We start from the raw sequence: 23,879 nt of genomic DNA, 5'->3' as shown, positions 1-23,879 counted from the left end.
TTGCTCGGTAGGGAGCTAAGCTGTCAGATCGGATTTTCCATGATCCGGACACCTGATTGATGATGAGCGAGGAATAGCCGTGGACCCTCAGTCTCTTGATGCCAAGTGTGATGGCTGATTGTAGGCCGATGAGGCATGCTTCATATTCAGCGGCATTGTTGGTGACGGCGAAGTCTAGCTTGACCGAGATCGGAATATGTTCTCCCTCTGGTGATATTAGAAGGATCCCTACCCCGAAGCCTCTCTGATTAGATGCACCATCGAAGTATAGGTCCCATGCGTCGGAGTCGGCACAAAGGATGTCTTCGTCAGGAAGTGACCATGTGTCGGTCGTTGGATCCTCGTTGACGGGATTTTCTGCCAGGAAATCAGCAACTGCTCTTCCCTTGATAACTTTGAGGGGTACAAACTTGAGGTCAAATTTGGACAGCATGAGTGTCCATCTAGATAGCCTTCCGTTTAGTACGGGTTTTTCGAAGATGTATTTAACCGGGTCCATCTTGGAGTAGATGTGGACCGTGTAGCTGAGCATGTAATGCCGCAGCTTCTTTGTTGACCATACTAGGGCAAGGCATGTCTTTTCCAGTTGGGTATACCTCGTCTCGTACTCAATGAACTTTTTGTTGATGTAGTAGATGGCTCGCTCCTCATTGCCAACTGTTTGTGCTAGCATTGCTCCCATGGCTGTGTTGGTAACAGTCAGGTATAGGGATAGAGGAATCCCCGGTTGAGGTGGCATGAGGATAGGAGGTTTGGATAGGATTTCCTTTATCCTGTCGAAGGCTTTCTGACAGTAGTCGTCCCAATCGGTGTGATCGGAGGCACGAAGCTTCTTGAATATCGGTTTACAAATCATAGTGAGCTTGGCAATGAACCGGCTGATGTATTGAACTTGACCGAGAAATCCCCGAAACTCCTTCTCGTTTATAAGCCGAGGCATTTGTTGAAGGGCTTTGATTTTGGTTGGATCAATCTCAATGCCTCTTTTGCTAACGACATGTCCCAAGAGTTTTCCGGAGGTGACCCCGAATGCACACTTCTGAGGATTCAGTCTCATGTTATATTTCCGCAGACGAGCGAAGAATTTCCGGAGGGCATTGATGTGGCCGTCCCGTTCTTTCGATTTGACGATCATGTCATCGACATATACCTCTACCTCCTTGTGCATCATATCATGTAGGAGAGTGGTAGCGGTTCTCTGATAGGTTGCTCCGGCGTTGATGAGGCCGAAAGGCATGACCGTGTAGCAATATGTACCCCACTGTGTAGTGAACGCAGTTTTGTGCTTGTCTTCCTCAGCCATTTTAATCTGGTTGTACCCGGCATACCCGTCCATGAATGATAGGAGGGCATGTTCGGCAGTGTCGTCCACCAGAATGTCAACATGTGGCAAAGGGAAGCCGTCTTTTGGACTCGCCTTGTTCAGATCCCTGAAGTCGACGCAAACCCGAATTCTTTTGTCTTTCTTCGGTACGGGCACAATGTTGGCCACCCACTCCGAGTATTCAGACACTTTGATGAACCCAGCCTTGAACTGTTTGTCCACTTCTTCTTTGATTTTTAGGGCCCATTCAGGACGCATCCGGCGTAGCTTCTGCTTCACAGGTTTAGCTCCGGGTTTAATGGGTATCCGGTGTTCTGCAATTTCTCAGTCAATCCCAGGCATGTCTCTGTAAGACCAGGCGAATACGTCCTTGTATTCGTTGAGGAGGTCAATGAACTGTTGTCTTTCCGAGGGGTCCAGGGTTGTCCCTATCCTAAGTTCTTGAGGTGTATTGTCGGTTCCTACGTTAATAGGCTCGGTTTCCTCAGTCATGGGGGTTCTGGTTTCCCGCTTGTCAAGTTCTTTGGGTAAGTGAGGTGGGTAGTCACTCAAGTCAAATTCCTCATAATCATTCAGAATTGCATTGCAGTTAAATTGAGACGAGTCATAAGCAAACTTAGCGTTCATTAAGTTGACACGAGCGAAAAGCTCGGAAAGGACAGACATCTCGTGGTCAGTCAGAGGCGACACGACAGAGGAAGTGGCCCCTGGAACAGGTTCCAGGTTGTCACCTTTCATGGGAGTGGGGGTGACCTTAGTAGACTCAGCCTCTGAATCAGCCACGACTTTGTGATAAAACAGTGGGAAGGGGACCTTGACTGGGACATCCAGAGTGACAGACTCTGACTCTGACTCAGACTCGGATACTTCTTCACCTCCTTCCTTGAACATAGGGCCTTCTCTGGTTGTTATCTTGAGAATGCGGCCTTGGCGATCGGTCCACTTGATGGTTTTCCTCCAGCCCTGGGTAGCTTTCTCCGGGTCAGTATCGGAGATCAAGGCAGATGGATCAAACTGATTGTCTTTCAGGGCGATGTTGATGATGTCCTCATAGTCGAGGCGTTTGATGTTATCTTCCCCAAAGAGTAGTGTGACAGCTTGTCCGTCGAGGCATGGTGACGGTTTGGACTCAGTTGATGCAGCCTCGATGTTGTCGGGAATAAAGTAGCAGTCTTTGAAGACTTCCACTCCCGGGTATTTAGCCTTGGTCAGAGAGTCATAGATTGGCTCCGGAAAACCGTGGTAGAGTTCAGACTCTCCCTCGGGGACAAAGTATCCGTTGAGGGTCACGTGGTATGGACGGAGGATGACTCCGTGCTTTTTGCGTTTTCGGACTAGGAGGTTCATCTCCTGGATGTCTTCATCGGTAGGTTCGTATCCCAGCCCCAAGGGAATGTTGGGGACCTTAGCCTGTTTCAAGGGAGGCAATGGGTCCTTTAGTGGATTGAGGGGCAAACCCGGGAAATAACCCTCGCGCATCATGATACGGTTGACCGTAAGGTTGGTGAACGGGTCACACTCAGAGGTTGCCGATTCATCAGTTATGGGGTTCACGGCTTGGAAACCCCACATTTCATTGTCGTCCTCCTCAATGGCTTGGGAGGCTACCCCTCTTCTCATAACTGCTTTGATTGGGGAAGCGGGGATCGTGATCGTTTTCCCGTTGAAGGGGACCCTAATCTTTTGGTGGAGCGTCGATGTGACCGCCTTGACGGCGTGAATCCAGGGACGTCCCAGGAGAATGTTAAAGGACGCGTCGATGTCGACCACTTGAAAACTGGTTCGTCTTTCTAGTGGCCCGGTTGCGACGGTCAAAGTGACTAGCCCAGCGATCTTGCGACGAGTGTCGTCGTAGGCGCGTACTCCTTGATTCGTTGGGATTAAATCAGATTCCTTAATACCCAGCCTGTGGGCAGTTTTGAGAGGAATGACATTCACGGCGGAACCGTCATCCACGAGGACCATTGGTATATTCTTTTGGAGGCATTGTACGGTGATATACAGGGCCAGGTTATGGTTGGCTCCGAACAGGGGGATATCATCGTCGGAGAAGACGACCGGGTTACTCAGATCAGGGGCGTCTCTCGTCATGTGCGCCACTATTTCTTCTGGGGAAGAGGTGGAGGGCACGGTTAATTTTCCCAAGGCCTGCAGCAAGGCATGTCGATGCTCCAAAGACGTGGCGATCAGCTGCCAAATTGAGATTTCGGCTTTTGCTTTCTGGAGCTGTTTCAGGATTGAGTTCTCGGGAGCCTTTGGTTGAGTGTCCACTTCCGGGACGACTTGGTCATTCGTTGTTGGAACGACCGCTGGGTTGCTCGGATTCTGGTAGGGACGTCCGGACCGGGTGAGATGTCCGATTTCCTTCGTCCGCTTTTCCTTCCCCGGGATGACATAGACATCCTCAACATCATCTCGCCATATGCCGTTAATTTCAGGGTCTCGAGGATACCTTGGAGGGGTATTCCTCGGTGGGTGGTTCTTATGGGGAATATTTTTGTGAGGGCGATTTTTATAGGGGTAGTTATTTTGAGGGTAGTTATTTTGAGGGTGATTTTCGTGAGGTCTATGCCAGAATGGTCGCGGGAGCAATCCATCCTGGGGTGGGTAGTTTTGAATGCTTGGGGAATTCTCCCTCGGACGCGGTGTTGGTGGATTGAAGATGAGTCGACGGTAGGCGTCGTCGAGTCGGGTGATTCTCTCAGAGAGGCTGGCTATGGCCTCTTCAACTTGCTTTGAAACATAGTGAGCATGGTGGCAAAGATCGAACACAAACACTCCGTCTGAAGGATCCTTTTCCAGAACATTCACCTCGTCGTCAATCGGCAAGATGAGATGAGAGCAGTCTAGGGTCGGCTCATCGTCAGAGATGGCGTGAATTCCCAGGGGATTCGTCTTGTTGTTCGGCTTAGTTGGTGGGGGTATAGGCAAATCTCCCTTCTCAATCATGTCTTGAATGAGGCGCTTGAGTTTGAAGCAATTTTCGGTATCATGCCCTCTCCCTCGATGATACTGGCAGTAGGCGTTGGGGTTCCAAAATCGGGACTTCTTGGCGTCGGCCGGGTCCGGGGTGGGCTCGATCGGTTGTAACTTCCCTTGGTCCATGAGCCTTTTCAAGGCACTTGCATAAGTCGACCCTATGTTGGTGAACACTCTCTGCGGGCGTTCAGTTTTCTTGGCAGATGGTTCGACGAGGTTAACCTCATCAATCTTGTTCGTCTGACCGTAAGGGCGAGATCCGGTTGAGGCAGATCCTTGATAACCCCTGCCAGTGGTCTTTGCTAAGACACTCTTTCGGAGGTCGTCCTCAATACGTGTCCCCAGAATCTGCAGATCCTGAAAAGTTTTGATGTTCTGGTACCTCAGTATGTTGGCATAAACCGGGCGGAGGTTGTTGACAAATTTTTCCACCAGAGTTGATTCACTCGGCTTACTGACCAACTGAGTACTCACCCTCCTCCAACGGGTTAGGAACTCAGTGAATCCTTCCTTGTCGTTTTGGGTTAGTACCTCGAGAGTACGGGTGTTGGCCTGGATCTCGACATTGTCGGCATACTGTTTGGCAAACTCAACTGCGATCTCATCCCAAGTGGTAAGGTTTTTCGGGTCCAAGGAGTAGTACCATTGGCGAGGAATCGGCTCCAAAGAGGATGGGAAGATCCTGGTAAAAAGCTCCTGTTTGACCCCCTTAATGGCCATGTAGTCTTTGAAAGCACGGATGTGGTTGAGTGGGTCCTCCACTCCCTTGAACTTAGGCACATCGTCGGGGTGAAGTTGTCAGTAACTTGGTCCCCAACAGGTTCGAACCTTCGGTTATTTTCAAGGTGGATATTGTTACCCCGGGCTAGGAGCTGTTCTTCCAAGAGTTTTGATCTCTTCTCGGTTTCGATCGAGAGGTGGGGTATTATGTTCCCCAATTTCCTTGTTCTCCGGGGCGTCGATACGGGCCTCGACGCGATCCAGGGTGACCTTAAGAGCGGTAAGCAGGCTGGCTAGATGATCAGTTGTGACATCCCTGTTGTTATCATTGTTGTTGTGGTTGACAGACGAAGTTGAAGACGGGGCCATGGCTCTGAGGCAGAAAAACGGCTCACATTACAACTCAATCCGACACGGTTCCAAGACTGAACGCAGACAACACAAAGGACGAGATAAAGATCGACTCAACAAGACGGGGTGACCGTGTGTGGTCCCTCGGTGCTGACTCGATTTACGACGTGACGGTGTTTGACCGAACCTTTGACACGAGTCTAATCATGATGGCGCGACGCCATTGGACGGGTCTCGTGGTGAGACGACTCATAAGTAAAGACCCATAAGTACGTTTGCTTTGACTCGATAGACACGAGGCGGAATTGGAATGGTGAACTGAAGTTTTCGAAAATAGAAATTTTCAAAAATATTCATTTGTCGCTTAAATTGACGGCTCCCGAAGATAGAGATCTCCGCAAGTCGATCAGTTGAAAGGGGTTGTCTTAAGATTATTTGCAAAAGACGGTTTGAGTTTGAGTCGGCTCGGAAAACAGTGCATTGTTTCCCAAGACGGTTTTGAAATTCAAAATTGTATGTTTTGAAAATCGAGTTTGAAATGTTTGAAAAGGTCTCGGGGACGGTGAATGGTCCTCAGGATCCGAAAGTGTCTTGAGAAAAGGGTGTGTGCTTTTCTCGGGTTTTGAAAGAAGGCCATTGTCGGCGCGAAACGGGTTGAAATCCGTGTCTAGACGCGGCGATTATAACGGCGTAAAAAGGTGATTTGAAATGGTTATACAAAACCGGGTTTGAAAATCGTCATCACGACGGCCTAGAAAGGCGTGTTTGAAATGGTTATACAAAACCGGGTTTGAAAATCGTCATTACGACGGCCTAGAAAGGCGTGTTGAAATGGTTATACAAAACCGGGTTTGAAAATCGTCATTACGACGGCCTAGAAAGGCGTGTTGAAATGGTTATACAAAACCGGGTTTGAAAATCGTCATTACGACGGCCTAGAAAGGCGTGTTGAAATGGTTATACAAAACCGGGTTTGAAAATCGTCATTACGACGGCCTAGAAAGGCGTGTTGTAATGGTTATACAAAATCGGGTTTGAAAATCGTCATTACGACGGCCTAGAAAGGCGTGCATCGGTCGGCGAAAGACCGAGGTTTGAAATGGTTATACAAAACCGGGTTTGAAAATCGTCATTAGGACGGCCTAGAAAGGCGTGTTGAAATGGTTAAACAAAACCGGGTTTGAAAATCGTCATTACGACGGCCTAGAAAGGCGTGCATCGGTCGGCGAAAGACCGAGGTTTGAAATGGCCATTATAACGGCGCAAAAAGGTGTTTTTGAAAGTTTGAAAATGACACGGAAGGACTTATGATCAAGTAGCACATAAGCACTCACAGTTCATTATATTATGCATCATGCTGACACGGGTTTTGACTTAGAAGGGTGGGTTACACACCAAGCAATCAAACTCCGATTTGCGAGAGGGATACCAGTCCAAACAAAATGTGTAAGGAGGGTGCCCTAGCCTCGTGCTCGAAAGTGATGAAAGCTCTTTGACGAAACAGAAATGTGTAACGTCAATGGTATGCTTGACTCAATCGGCATTCGAAACGCGGGGATGAGAAAACTCACGCCGACGAGACGAGCCAATTGGTCGAAAAGGGTTAGGTTGTGTGCCCGGACAAGGAAACCCGACCATGACCGTAATATCAATTAATGCATTCCAACCAAGACCGCGTTCGAGTCTCACCATCTAGGGATCACAAAGACGTAAGTGTCCTAGTTTTCCCCAGCGGAGTCGCCAAATCTGTGGACATGGGCCACGTCTCGGTCTGTGGATTTGGGCCACCCACCAATCCGTAGTCATGGGCCACCTGCACGCCAAGCCAATCTGTGGACATGCAGCGGTCTTTTGAAAGCCACGCTCGGTGGCGTAAGAGTGCTTTCGACCGGATCGTTTTAGAGCGGTCGGTTTCGTCTCGGTAAGGGTCTCGAAACGATTAGAGATGTTCGGAGTCGCCACCAAGCATTTGTGGGATGCCTGGAACCCGTTCGAATTCCACTTTATACCTCGTTCAAATCGAAGCACAAAGCAGCGTTTGACATAGGTACTAAAGATAAGGAAATCGTCCCTCTTTAGCATCCTATCTCTAGAATGACTCTCGTACGCCCTGGATAAGGTCGTCCACTATCCAAAGTTTCTGAGTAAGAGGTGAAGGTACGTATTGGGAAGCCCTTTAATCAGACACCCAATCCCGCCCGCGTTTAGCGGCCTCTACTGATCGATCTTGGTTGGTTGAATGCAAAAGTTTATAAACGGTTTAAATGCATGAATGCGCATCCAATAATTTAAACCTAACATGTGAGAGCTTTCAAAGTCGGTTGATTTAATCCAAGTATCAAGTATAAGATGTCGAGTTGGATTAATGGTCGATTTGCATGCAAGACGGAAATTAAACATCCATTTACCGTATTAGGTTTAGGGTGCATAACATGATCCATTTGTCTTAGTAAGGCATTTTGCAAATATGGTTTTGAACAAACGAATAGTCATCTGATCGGTCCTATATCCGGGTTAACCGGAGTCGGGATCGTCCTAGACTAATGCTGGAAGGGAACAGGCCCTTTACCAGACGGCTATAAGAGGCGCGAGCCAGCCGGAGGTGTAAAGGGCCTCCCTCTGGTTTTGAAAATGAGAAATGGGGAGCCTGTTTAGGCGCGAGTTAGCCAACGGTTGTATGCCGTGTTCTGACTATTTAGAAAACGTTATAAAACGTGTTGAAAATGGGTATTTGAACCCGGTTTGATTTGAAAAGGGTCGTTTAGACCGCATTTGTTGATTTGAAGAACTAGACTCGAATAATCATCATTATTTTATAATATTCGGTGTCGGGTTCGATTTGACAAACTTGACATGAAATGTTTTCAAAATGATTATGGACTAATTGTTTTAAGTCCATTTTAAATATAATTAGTCGATACTCGTCATCGTACCCGGGTTAAAATCCGGCATGGTATGTAGAACCAAGGATGACTTTGTGTTGGTGACTAATATGTTTGTTTGAAAATGTAAAGAAATGAAATAAAAGGCTTTAAAATACCTTCTAAATGTCATTAACCAAATATTATCACCGAAACACGGATTTAACCGTCATGGTATGAAGAACCAAGGGTGAAAAATGCTTTATGGTTAAAACATGTGCAATGAAATAAAAATGGTTCGAAAATACTTGAAATGGTGAAAACCGATTACAAATATGAAAAATGAATTAAGGGAAATGACGAGAACAAACACGGTTAATCTCTGGTCTGATTACCCCATTTAGGCGCGAGCCTGTTGGCGACCTAAGGGGCTTCTGCCTCAGACCAAAAATCAGTTTTGGCTCGTTTATTTCATGTTTTGGTTCATGTTATGCATGTTTTAGCATGTTAGAGTCATGAAACAAATGAAAACATAATGAAAGAGGATTTTTACACCCTCATACTTACATGTTGGGTTATGGCGAGTGACCGACGTAAGTGTAACAACTCGTTTGATCGGAAAAAACTCGGTTTAAAACCGTTTTGGTAAGTAAAAGAGTGTTTTAAAAGTTTAGTGATGGTGTAGTGGTCGAAGTGGTCAGTCAAGTGATTTAATGCACGATGACGGTACCAAACAATGTGTAAGGCTTGTATTTACGATTGGTAGGTCGTAAATACGCGTCGGATTGTGACTTAAGAAGTCGAGTCGAGAATTTTAAGGGAGAAAAGAGGGGGCGGACACTTGCGTAAGTCTCAAATGGGTGGCATTTGAGGGGTATTTATAGGAGAATGAGTGGTTGTATGAGTTTTGAGCGACGTGGCCACTTGGGCTGCTCAATGAGGCGCGAGCCACGTCGCGGGTCTTCGAGCTGTGTTGTCGCTTTCACAACAAACACAATCATGATTTGTTCTATCCTAGGATTTGTAGTCATATGTTTGGTACTTGACCAAACATAAATCCGGGAAATCTTAGCATAGAAGGTTTGAAATGTTTTGGTTTTTTTGTTTGACTCGGTTTGACTCGTTGTTGGAGTCGGGATTTGAATTTTTGAGTCGGTTTTTGGTCCGGTGTCGGTTTTGACTCTAGTTAGTGCCATTGCGACCCCGTCGTCGTGCATTAAACACTCCAGGTATTTTTGAAATATTTTGAAATGTTTTATTTTCGAAATCGTTTTAAGTTTTCCGACGTAAAGTTGTACACAAACTGTCGATCAAACGCTGCGATTCCAAAACATGTTGTAGTCCGATAATCATCGGGTGTTTGTTGGAGTCTCAGCAGATACTGGGTATCTACACCAACTCATTGATGTCCTACTTAAGACCCTCTCTTAAGTTTCACATTATCTTAGGATTGCAAGAATCTACAAAACTCAAGATATGTATTGAATACATGCTTTCTAATTGAAGAAGTGGGTTTTAGATTCTCGCTATATATCTCATAATGAAACACAATCCCTAAGAAGATCCAAATAGACTTAAGCATTTCAACTAGTGCAAAACCCTTTGCCACCAATCAAGCTTTGATATCTAACAATTCTCTTGGAATTTATTTCGGATTTTCATGGCTCTAAGCCTTGTATTGAGTTGTGACTTAAACACTCTCATGTAAGTCATATATTCATTACTTTCCAGAAGTAACTTGAATCAAACAATTTCTTTGTAAGTTGAAAGCTCTTTACTTCTTAAAAGTAACATGAATTCATCATCTTCAACAAGTGATGAATTTAACCTCCTAGGTTTCGAAGAAATAACGTCATGTAGCCAAGAAAATACAGTTTCTTGCGACATACAATTTCATACAATTTTTGACACAATTCTTTTGTTGTTCTTGAATATTTTCTCCCATTCCGTCTTCTAGAAATAAACTTGTATTCTAGAAAGACAGCTTCACGAGCCACAAACCCGTTGTACTCGTGATTATTGTAAGGAAAAATGAGCATTTGTTTCTTGTGAAAACTTATAAGCATGGTACCCTACCATTTCATATCTCATATGATTCGTTTTAGATTTAGTTGAAAAATAATTTAGACAAAATGGTAAAATCCCCAAAAGGATCAAGTAACTCAAAGTAACTTGATTAAAGTTCAAACTATATCGAATAGGGTTTGATTTCTTTATCCAACCACACATTATCCCATAATGTGTGCTAAGAGAGATTAACTTGTGAAGGCTATTTACCTTATTAAGTGAACACATTAGTGTCAACTTATATTGTTGGTAAAAGAAAATGATTAACCTATTCTGGATCAATGATTTACAACCTCGATCTCCTTTTCAACCAAAAGCACGAGACATCTTGCTTTGAATACAAGATACGCATATACCATAAGATTAACAATCTAATGGTTCCAAGAGTACTCGATAACTCTTTGCGTTCATCATTCCAGAATTTAAGGTTTAATCTTGGGTTACCAATTTGAGTCTTGTATCATCTCCATGATATGTCATTCTAGTTTGGTTTAGAATATAATCACCTTGATAATGGGCTAGCCATACATCAAATCATGGTGTATAGGGTCACAAAAGTGAAACCTCTTTTGTATCTTAACAAATTTATATTCTTATTTAGAGTTTATGCACTTAATAGTCACATTTAAGTACAAATTTAAACCCAAAAACTAGATTGAGTACACAATGACTCTATCTCTCAACATCATTGTTGCTAGTTGCATATTCTAATCATCCTATGTATCAAATACAATGATGAAAACCACCACCGGTTTCTAATATTGACGAAGTAGTACTAGCAAAATTTATGTCAATCAAATAAACATTTAAAGAAGAAGGTCCCATTAGATGTCCTACAACTAACTTGTTGATTCTTCAATAATTTGGGGTAGTTTCCTTTCTAGCGTCCAACAATTAAGATAATGGAAACTTTATCGGTCGGGATTGATAGGTTTAGTATCGTTATTCTCAATAACTTAACTTTTACCATTACCTTGTATCAATTCCATTCTAATTTTACTTCTTGGAACCTCGTCCTTTTCTTAACGGTTAAGAGAATGCTCCCACTCATTTCAATGAGTCTTTTCTTAGAGAAACAAGATTGAATTTCATGAAGACTACTCTTCATTCGTTCGTTTAGTCTTAAAACTTTCATTGAAGTGGTTGCGGTATTTTGGTCAATTTTGATTTCCAACAAATCTAGTTACCAAAATGATTTAACGTTTCAAAGTACTTAACTCAATTAAGTACATGAGAAACCATTCATTGTAAGTACATATGTTAGTCAAAAATCAAAAACCCTTTTGATCATGAATAACTTTTATCTATACTCTTCATAAGAGATCCTTCCAATGGATAACACGAGGTTTTAGAAGAAAAAACATATTTGTCTTTAGTTACGATGTTTTAATGGAGATTTGAAATAAAATCTAAATGATATCGTATAATTTGAGGTAAAGAAATAGAACAATACGATAACGGAATAATGAAAACAAAAACATTTATCGTTATAATAATACTTGTAAATATAATAACAAGTAAAGCATTTACATAGTGACCTCTACCCAACTATGATAAATGATTCCAAGATCCAAATTCATATTAACTTGGGCACGGTGTAGCCGATTCATCCCTTATCAATATAACTCGGTGGATTAACTCTTTAATCGATTCTACTTTTAGAACTCTTGGTCGATAAAATTACTTTAATATTTATCTTTAGCCCAGAACACATCCGGTTATGGTCGAGAATACTTTTGTTGAGTTCAACCCAAATTTCGAATAAATGTGTCCATGATCCAAATTCACATTAACTTGGGAACGGGGTAGCCGATTCACCCACTTCCCCTACGTAACAAGGTTTGTACCCCGGTGTGGCCGAGCGCACTCCCTCGCGAAATAGGTTTTCACGGTTTCTACTTTTTGGTAAGGCTAAGTCTCAATTGTTTATTTTAGCGAGAGGTCATGTCAATTTATTATCTATCACGTTTTAAGTGAACTAAAGCGGTGAACTACAATAATTGTAATTGACACGGTCGATAAACTCGATTTAAAATGCATGTTTAGTTATGGCGATTTAGCGATGCATGCAACATATAAATAAAATGCAAAGCATAAAAAATAAAATTCTAGTAAGGCCTTCCTAAAATAGTAAATCTAATAAACTATTATAAATTCGGAAACCAACTCCTTTGGTCCCTAGAACTTCGGTTTTGGCACGCACTTCAAGGCAACACTTTATTTGATGGACCGCCTTCTCGAAGGGTACAGTCTTCAAGGAACTCCGGAATAATTAAATTACAAAATGATTTACATAATTTCCTATTATACATTTGTAATTAAAAATAAAAGTAAATCTATTAAATTACAAAACGGTGATGCGAGATCACAATAATTACAACCGAATCGATATTCCCATACATTTCGGGTAATACCAATTAAAACTAAGGCCATACTAAGTAAAATTACATAATTCAAAAATTACATAAAATTAAAATATGACAATCATAAATAAAATGCAGCATTATAATATGTATGAACATGCTAAATTTTATGCTAAATCGCCTTTTAAAAGCCAATATCGTATATTTATCGGTTTTCATGGATTTGCGTGATTATAACTTGTTAAAATCACAATAATTACATAAATTCATATTTATGTACAAGTTAATTACCCTAACCATCTTAGGACTAAAAAATTAGTCTCCACTAACATTTTGGCAATAATTAAACTTGATTTCTTATGTTCATAATGGACCCAAAAATACAAAATTATGCTATAAACTTCAAATTAAATTATAAAAATTTCAAATAATTTAAAAATTTGAAATTTAAACTCATGAACATTCTGGAAAAATAACATGAAACTCATATTGTTCAAAACATAGGTTAAAAATTTCGAAAATTTATCGAGAAAAACAATGTTGCGATTTATCGGTTTTAACAAATATGACCATTAAAATATGAGAAAAATTATTTTCATCAACTTTTCACTTTTAGATCTGTAATATATGATAAAATGCAACATGTGACATTTTTCTATGGTCATGAAGTATGTTTTAGCATTATTACTAATTATAGTCACTATTTATGTGATTTTTCATCAAAAATTCATAAATCATGCACAAATACTTCATTATAGCCGAATATTTTACACACATCTTTTAAAATTTCATATGACATCATACTAAATTTTTATGACCAGATTCGAAATATAACTCATATTAACCTATTTACCCATTTAAATACGATTTTAATTTATAAAATTCATATTTCGAGCAAAACAACTTATTTTAACATGAAACTTTACAGACCATCATTAGATAATATATGTGAAAACATATCCAAAAACCACTGAAAAATTCGAAGTTTAGCTATTTTTCGTCCAAAAATGACATTTTTATCATAAAAATCACATTTTAATGCCAATAATATATAAAATGAACAATAAAATCCATAAATAAACCATATGACCTAAAATCCATTTAGGACCAAAAACTTTTAACATGCAAAATTATTTCGTGATTTATCTTCATAAATCCTAAATTTCAAGTTTTATTCGTTAATCGTATTATCTCGGAAAAACGATACCGATCTTGCATGCAACAACCATAATGCTCTGATACCACTTGTTGGAATTCAATAAGCTCATTAGTTTACATATTAATATATGAATCAATTTATTTGGTCATAAAATAAATACAAGATCTTATGCATGCAAAACATATAAATAAGTGTAGAGGAAAACCGGTTCCTTACATTGAATATTTCGGTATGGGCACAAGTAAGGTCTCCTAACTTCACTTGTTCTTGAGCTATGATGAGTAATATGATGATTCTCTAAAGACTTCAAGTGTAGAAGACACTCCTCTTGATTGCACCAAAGATTATCCCTTATCTCTACTAAATAACATGTGCTAGATATTTGTTTACTAGTTTTCCTTAAAATTGATTACTAATACTCATATATTACACTAATAATATTAGTAATTTGATTTGAACAATTTGATCATAATTTCTCTAATTTTGGAGAAAGATGAACAAAGTATGAGAGAGTTTTGCATGTGTGTTGAATGGTTGAGTGTATAAAAGAATATAAGAGAACAAAACTCTCTTAAAGAGAGTAGGAGCAACCGGTTGGAGGGAGTAGTCCAAGGAATGCATGGACTATTCTTTTTCCTTTTGTTCTTCTCAAGTAAGTAGGTGTGTAAGGCTATTAGGTATAGGCATCATTATTTTATTTTTATCACATAAAATAACCACAGCCCACTAAAACCTCCTCTATTTCGGTTCATTCACTTAATATGGACCACCATTTTATTTTGTCATTTGTCACACAATATGTCACATGTAGTATGTTACATGTTATTAATTAGTTTAATGCATATTTATCACATAAATATCATTTTATAAATTAATTAAATTACATCCAACAAATTGACTAGTGATACTTGATCACATAAATAAAATGGGTCATATAATTATAATTCACAACATCTTGTAATTATAATTAACCATTCATTCTTATCTCTATTGTTTCTCAAACAATAAACAATTTTAGTAATAAAGCCAATTTATTACTAAAATAAATCTTATTTAATCCCATTATAATAAGATATAAATATTCTCTTTCACTAATTAAATTGTTCAATTTTAAGGAATTGATCAACTTGTAACGTCATACAATTAATCAACTTTACAGATTAGGGCATCATCCTTTAGGTGTGACCTTAAGGGATCAACTGACCACCACCGTCCAACGACAGTAAAGTCAAACTCTAGCAAGCCAATCGTTACCGATTAATGTTGATCAGTTGACTATAAAATGAATCATCCCTTACGTATTCTTAAAAATGAGATTTAAACATGTAATCATCATGATCGGCAATTGTGATCGCATTATTGTCGGCGGACACATATTCCAACAGTCCTTAGTCTCCAGTTTTCCCGGTTCTTTATCAAATTCTTTCATCCAACTATTCTTCAACTCAACAAACTCCTCACTCTTACCATTTAAGGAAGCTATTTGGTCTTCATTTCCACTGATTGGAATACCGGTAGTCAAATGAATATCTTCGTCTGTTATATGAAACTAACCTTTCAGGTAAGAGCAAGACACGAAGTTAAAGCGGGTAACAAGCCAATGACCGAGAGCACCCGGCGCCATATCTGTCTTGAGAGTGAGAAGGCCTCCGAATCCCATGTCTTTAATATCAGATACTTGTTTTTCACTTAAACCACTGTTGATAAATGACATCAGCATTTTAGGAGACATACGAGTCCGTAGAAAACACTGTCTACCACCACCACCATCATCGTCATTTCTCTTCCTTTTAGTAGTTCTCTTAGATAGTTTTTCTCAGTAATAGCTTGTTCTTTGCTTGTACTTGCACCATGATTGCTGATCGTTAAATCCATCATTTCTGTATATGTAAAACAATGATTAGTGTTGTAGCTAAATTTGCTTTTGAACGAAAAAGAAAACAAAGAAACAGGTTGAGAGGGAAAACAAAGAAATATGTATAACAAAAGTGTATGTAGCTGCCCAAAGATGTGCATCTAGTAACTGGCTAAAGTGTAACTAGCCAACTGTAGGTGTGTATCTAGCAGTTTAGAAAAGTGTATGTGACTGCCCAAAGTCGTGTATCTCGCAACTAAGTTAAGTCTATCTAGCCAGCAGAACAGTGTATGTAGCTGCCCGAAGATGTGTAACTAGCAGCTTAAAAAAGAGTGTGTATATTAAAACAGAACAACAGAGTAAAGGCTATCTAGCCAACTTTATCTTGTATCTCCGTATTGCATTGCTTTATCTTGTAGTTGTGTATCTAGCAGCTCAAAACTGTGTATGTAGCTGCTCAAAGATGTGTATCTAGTAGCTGACTAAAGCGGTTCTCTCTAGTAATGAAAGTGACGAAAGTGTATCTAGCTAGCTGAAGGTGTGTGTCTAGCAAAATCAAAAAGTGTATCTAGTTAGGGGGGGGGGGGGGGTGACCCCTTTTTGGGGACGGGATCAAAAGTAGGGGAACCGGGTATCCTAATAAATGTAACAAAATAAAACTATAACAAGAGACATAAGTATAACAGATACAAAATTAAATAAAAACTCATAAGTAAAGAACATTGCGTTTGGTAATACAGAACAAGTTCATAGAAAAGTAATCCATGGAAATATTGAAACTAAAGTACAGGATTACATGATAACTTATGTTATCCAAAATGTTAAACTAAGAAGGTTGACAGTACAACGGAATTATAAATAATAAACAAGTAGACGGCTACCAAAAGGGCAACGTTAAAAACCTTAACGTGCAAAATCCTAAGTACACTAATACAACAGTGGGAAACGTGGGCTATATATACATCATCAAAGGTAAATCAAGAAAAGATATATTTTGACGAGTGACTAGTAAGTCCGCAGCAATGCCAATGGCTATATCTCGTTCCTTACTAGGAGAAGCTAAAGCATGCAATAACTCATTCACTTGGCCGAGTGCAACAGCATCAAGAACATTAAGATGAGTACTCTGAGATAGAATTTTTGCTTGCTGAAAATGCAGTAAGAATTTGGCGGTCATATCCTCCGTCAGGAAACATTTGCATGTTTAAAAGACTGTTCTAGGACCCCTACGAATAATCCGAACACTATTCACATCATTTATGTCTAGAGTAAGCCAATATACCATGCTGACACCAGGTGCACTTGGGTGTATGAGAAACAGTTGAGCCCAATTTCGACATACGAGCGCCATATGTGCTTTATCTTCGTGAAGATCAATTTTAGAGAAGATTTTATGCATAAGATCTTGATTATTAAACACAGAATGATATGCTTGATAGTGACGGCCAGGCAATATAACTTCCTTTAACGGATAAAAAGAGAAACCCATAGCTGATTGTTTTTTAGTGACATAAAGGGCGCGAAAGGAATCTTGATCCTCATCAAGAAGATTGACAACACAACCATTGCACCAAGTTGTCATACTTGAATATGAAACAACTGAAATAGAACTATTAGTGACACAAAAAATTACGAAAATGTGTATGTAATCGATGACTATCAATAATGGTCTAAAAGTGTATATAGCCAGCTGAAGGTGTATTTCTAGAAGCATTTAAAACTGTATCTAGCTACCCGAAGACACCGTAGAGGGAATGGGATGAAACCTGGGGAAATAAACAAAGGTAACAGGGTGTATCTAGCTTGACAAATGAGTGTATATAACTAGGTAAAGGATTGTATGTAGCTTGAGAAAATAAATTCCGGGTTTCACTACCTAAGTTCAAATCAATCAGATTTTTTAAAATACTCGAAGTAAAATTGTATCAACAATGGACAGCAATAAACTGATCTATATAGACGCTTTTGTTTTGTTTCGTTCAATCAAGGTAAATTACAATGTCCATTTTGCCCAATATGTTCTCACAACATACAGTAATGCAAAAGGAAAATTAAGGCAAAAATCGACATTGTAAGCAATGTCTATCATTAACGGACTAAAGTGTATATAGCCAACTGAAAGTGGGTTTCTAGAAGCATTAAAAACTGTATCTAGCTACCCCAAGACACCATAAAGAGAATGGGATGAAACCTGGGGAATTAAACAAAGGTAACAGGGTGAATCTAGCGTGACGAATGAGTGTATATAACAACGTAAAGGATTGTATCTAGCTTGACAAAATAAATTCCGGGTTTCACTAACTATGGTCAAATCAATCAGATTTTTTAAAATACTCAAAGTAAAATTGTATCAACAATGCACAGCAATAAACTGATCTGTATAGACGCTTTTGTTTTGTTTCGTTCAGTCAAGGTAAATTACAATGTTGATTTTGCCCAATATTTTCACACAACATACAGTAATACAAAAAACAAATGGAAAAGGAAAATTAAATCACAGCTGCAGTGAGAAATCCTATGAGGAAGAGAGAACAGTTGTACCAACTAATTAGAGATACTCGATCTTAACTATTAGCTTGTGAAAATGAGAATTTATCATGTATTAGAGTAATGAAAAACGAAAAATAAATCACAATTGCAGCTCAACAATGAAAAATAGGAAAAATTAGGGTTGCAAAAGGGGGAAAACATACATTAAGGATCGAAGAAATATATGCCGTCACCGTCGGAGAGCAGACGTATACTCGTCACCGTCGAAGGTCAGTCGAAGATCCGTCGTCATCGCCGTCGTCGTTAGTAATGAGAGAGAATGAGAGTGAGTTTTAGTGGGAGAGAGAAACTGTGACGGGAGTGTGTAAATGTGGTAGAATGAGGGGATTGGATTTTTAGTTCGCACAGTTTGCACCGAACTTTAGGTTCGCACAGGATCCTATATATATATATATATATATATATATATATATATATATATATATATATATATATAGAGTCAAGATCCGGTGAGAACGACCACTCGGTGAGAACGGTGAGAAAAAACTAACCATAAAAACTTACTGAACAATTCACGTGTAAAACTACAAAACAAACCCCCGGCCATACCTTTTTCTCTCACTCACCTTCATCATTTTATAACTTTTCCTGCTGCTCCATCAAACTAACACCCTCATCCATTTCAATCAAATCCGTTCATCGGTCATCTGACGCGTAGCCTCCCACGACCACGTTAACGCCGACGCCGATAACCTGAATCTGAGCATGTTAACTTTCTCACCTATCTCCCTCGTCGACGCTCCTCCAAACGCACCACAGCACCGCACTGCCGTTATTACTGGCGTGTTTCCGGCAATAAATACACTTTACGAGTTACCCATTCGAAATATTCCGACGAGTCTAACTATGGTGTTATTCAATTAAAATTCTTTCTCAATTTTAATCAATCCAACAGTGAATGTTTGAAGGTTAGTAGATTTTTAGAGATTGTTGGAGGAGGTCATGTGGCCTGAGTGTCTGTGCGTTTCTTTGCAGGTTGACGTCGGAAAAGTGCAGCAACAATTGTACATCGAACCTGTCGCTTTCGTGCGTCGGTCTCAATGGAGTAATTTGGATGCAACTACACTAATTTTTAATGTATCTAAAAATTGTTTTAATGTATCTAACATAGATACACAAAAGTAATTACTAGGTACATAAAAATTAATTTGGGATACATCAATATAGAGCTCAGATACACTAATTTCATGTAGTGCTCATATTGGAAACATCAATGTCCAATGAGGAACGTATCCACCGTTGAGCGACGCTAGAGTGATCCCAAAGGATGGTGTTTTGCCGCCGTTGCTGGTGGCCACCGTTGGAGTGGCGACGACAGTGGTCGGCTCCTCGCTGGCGTCGTGAAGGTAATATTGTGTGTCGCCGACATGATTTGGTGTTGCCGGTGACGAAGGTTGACTAAGTGGTCATGATGTGTGAAATGGAAATATGGGAATAACGAGTTACTGGAGATGGTTGCTTTTTTGTTTTAATAAAGGCCCGTGATTGATTATTTTCTTATGATTATGGTCGTTCTCACCGTTCTCACCGAGTACTTGTTCTCATAGGATCCTAAATTTTATATATATATATATATATATATATATATATATATATATATATATATATATATATATATATATATATATATATATATGTTATGAAATTACTTAATAAATAGCTAATTTATACTTCTAAAACCCAATATCATAATAAAATAAGATTGTTTCAGGTAACGAAATATATAAAACACCTGAAATCAGAACTTGTGCAATGTGGGATTATAATAATAGATTTTGTGCGAAAATCGTCAACCTTAGGTATATCAGAGTTTAGAATGATTCAGGTAACATATGCCTTGTGGAGGTGGATAGTTTATCGTCAATTGTATCCATCTCTTACCTATATGTTCAAGCAAATACGTAACACTTCCTGAGAGAATGGTCACTCTAGAGGTGGTATCGCAGTTCACTAATGCCACTTGCTTATCTGAATCATAAAAGTTCTGAACCATCAGCATTAACCTATAAATTAATATGCAATTATAAGGGCATTAGCAATAGAGGTTTGTCAAAAGGTTTGTAGGATGATGTGTCAATTATTTCAGAGGTTTGTCTACAAACCCTCTATTGTTGAGAGGTTCATGGATGAGAGGGGTTACAATATAGTATACAGGTTTGTAGAGAGAGAATGTGAGAGAAGAAATAGTATAATGATTCATGTTATGAACCTTGAAGAGGTTTATCTATTGTTGGTATGAGGTTTGTAAGTAAATGAAATGTATATTATCTTATGTGGCATGAGAACAAACCTATTAAAGGTTCATCTATTGCTAATGCCATAAGTACTTAAGCGTCATGATATATTGAGTGATAATGTGACACCAACATTATTTGCTTGAATGTTCAACTCTTGCTATCCTACCAAGATTATAGCTACTATATCAAACCTTTTTTTTTAGAACAACCTTTCATGTAGCATTTCTTGTTATGGATATTCTTTGTCCGCCTGCCAATCTGTAAAATAATTAGACCACTACATTCAAGGATCATCAATCAATACTATATATTAAATCCAGAAACCAAGGGACTTCAATGTAATTAAAGAAAGTTATACAAATTAATTATACTATATAGTTTTAAATCACTAGCACCGTGTGATGGACCCGATTAAGGGATCTGAATGCAAATATTATATAGTTTGGGTTAAAATTAAATTATATAGAAACTTGGTAATTTTCCTTAACATTTGTAAGAGACTAAAACATGGTCAATTTCCTTAAAATAAAATAATTATTTAAGATGGTCGATTTCCTTAAAATAAAATAATTAATTAAGATGGTCAATTTCAAGGAGACTAAAAGAAAAAAGATGCTTGGTAATTTTCCTAAATATTTATAGAAGATGGTCAATTTACTTAAAATAAAATAATTAATTAGTATAAACATGTACACTTATGGTATTAATTATTATCATCAAAAAATTATATATTAAATTTAAAATCTATTCAATTTTATTAAACTTTATAGTTTATTAGATGTATAAAGATGTTAATTATTTAACATACAAAAATATAATATAAGTAGGTTATAAATATTTCAGGTTAGATTTCATAATATATAATATTGCATAATTCTTTCGATTTGATTTAATGCATATATGTAATATATTTATATAAATATATAATCCTTTTAAAATTGCATGTCTAAGTAGTAAAAATAATTTCGTCAGTGAAGAAAAGAATTGTATTAACATTGGATATAGTTATATGATAATAATCACTCATTTGAATATAGTAAAAGTAACAATATTATCAGCGAGATTAATGAAAGTAGTAGAAACAACAACGGGAGTAGTGAAATAATCAATATTAATGCGCCAATAGTGAAAGTAATAATAATTACGGCGGGAGTAGTGAAATTATCAATATTAATGCGGTAGTAGTGACAATAACAATAATTACGGCGGGAGTAGTGAAAGTAACAATGATTACGGGCAAGTAGTGAAATGTTATTACTATTGTTTCATTAATAAGAGTAAAATATTAATAGCGGGAGTAGTGAATTTGTCTCAAAATTTATTTTATCGTAATTTTAGAATATATCATAGAAATATATATTAATGATAAATTTATGTGTTATACAACTTCAAGTAATTTTATTTAATGGAAAAAAAAATTTAATGGTAAATAGAGGTAGCCCGGGCGAAGCCGGGCACCAATACTAGTACTATATATTAATTCCAGAAACCAAGGGATTTCAATGTAATTAAATAAATCTATACAAATTAATTATACTATATAGTTTTTAATCATAACACTGTGTGATGGACCTGGACAAAGGACTTCAATATAAATATTATATAATTTTGGTTGAAATATAAATTTAGAGAATATCACAAGATGGTAAGTTTCCTTAAAATAAACAGGCCCCACTTATGGTGTTAATTAGTATAAAGATGTTAGTTATTTAACATACACAAATATAATATAAATATGTTATATTTTGGAAACAAATAAAAGGTAAATAAATCAATCTAGATTTCCAAAAAATATAATATTTCATAATTCATTAAATTTTTAATTTAATTATTAAAAAATAATGATTGCTCTTTAATAATATTCTAATTTAATATTTCAGATTTATTTAAATATATAAATCTAATGATATTATATTTGGTGAATCGATTGGTATGCTAATCAACGCATTGTGAGTAGTAATCAACAATAATAACAGCGGGAGTAGTGAAAGCCATACTAGCAACAATGAGAGTAGTAAAATTAACAATAATAAATGCGGGAGTAGTGAAAAAAAAAAATTCGGATAAAAGTTTGGTCTCATATGAAATAAGTTATTTCATCCACATTCATTTGAATTTATATAAATTTTTTTGTAAGAAATCTCAATGAGTTAAGGACTAAAACCTTAAACCATTTCTTTAATTTTCGATGAATAATAACTCATATAAAATGGTAATTGGGTATTTCCTAATTTTTTATACCATTATAATGGCAATAAATCAACTTAGATTTTTTAATTTATGAGAGTTTTTAATTATCATGATATCCTATTGACACCGATATAGCTAGGAGTACGTGTAATCAAGTTCTATTAAACAGTGCACATTATTAACTTAATCATAATACAACAACAACAACAACAACAACAACAACAACAACAACAACAACAACAACAACAACAACAACAACAACAAAGAGCCTTAATTCCAAAAGGATTTGGGGTCGGCTGAGATGAATAAATTTAACTATAAATTTTATATTTAGTGCACAAAATTACTATTTTAACAATATAATATATTTTATACACACCTATTATATTTGAGATTTAAACATGTTAATCATTATTATAAGTGATTAAATGCTCATAAATTATGTAGTTAGATAAAGGCTAGTGCTGAAATATTTTTACTCTACTTTTGAGTTGCGATAAATTTAGCTACACTGAACTGTACCACTATTAGTCATTTGCTTATGAAAGTCGTGCTTTTATTATTATTGGAATATTTAAAATTTGCTTACATATTTACATATTTACATATTTCTTATTTTTATTTTTGTAAAAGTTATTTCTCATTACCAAGTAACAATTACAAAAACCAAACCCTAAAAATAAGTGTTCATCTAGCTAAATGGTTAATAACCTCCTCACTTGGATAGTTATCAAGCCAAGCATACAACCTTACACAAAAATAATATTTAATTTGCCGTACAAGTTGATCAACAGTAGTATAACTGCTAATAATATTTAATTCTGTACTTCAGCTTAAAGATATGAATGGTGTGCTTCAATCTGGGTTTGAGGGGATTGAAGATGCTTTTCTAAATTATTACAAGTCTTTACTTGGGGAGAGTAAAATCACTGCTAATGTTCATCTCCCTCGTCGGAGAGTGGTAAAGCGATAATCGCTTGTCACGATCGGGGGCTTTTGGCTCCTGTAAACCCTGCTGAAATCAAAGATTGTCTTTTTTCTATTCCTGCTAACAAATCACCTGGTCCAGATGGATTTTCTAGCCAATTTTATAAAGATTCTTGGGACATCATTGGTCCTGATATTGTTAAGGCTGTGCAAGATTTTTTCAGAACTGGTAAATTGCTGAAACAGGTAAATACTACAAAGCTTACCCTTATTCCTAAGTGTGCCAATCCTGGGAG

This window comes from Silene latifolia, chromosome 1, assembly GCF_048544455.1.
Source record: "Silene latifolia isolate original U9 population chromosome 1, ASM4854445v1, whole genome shotgun sequence".
Taxonomy (NCBI): domain Eukaryota; kingdom Viridiplantae; phylum Streptophyta; class Magnoliopsida; order Caryophyllales; family Caryophyllaceae; genus Silene; species Silene latifolia.
Note: the sequence above shows the minus strand (reverse complement) of the source record.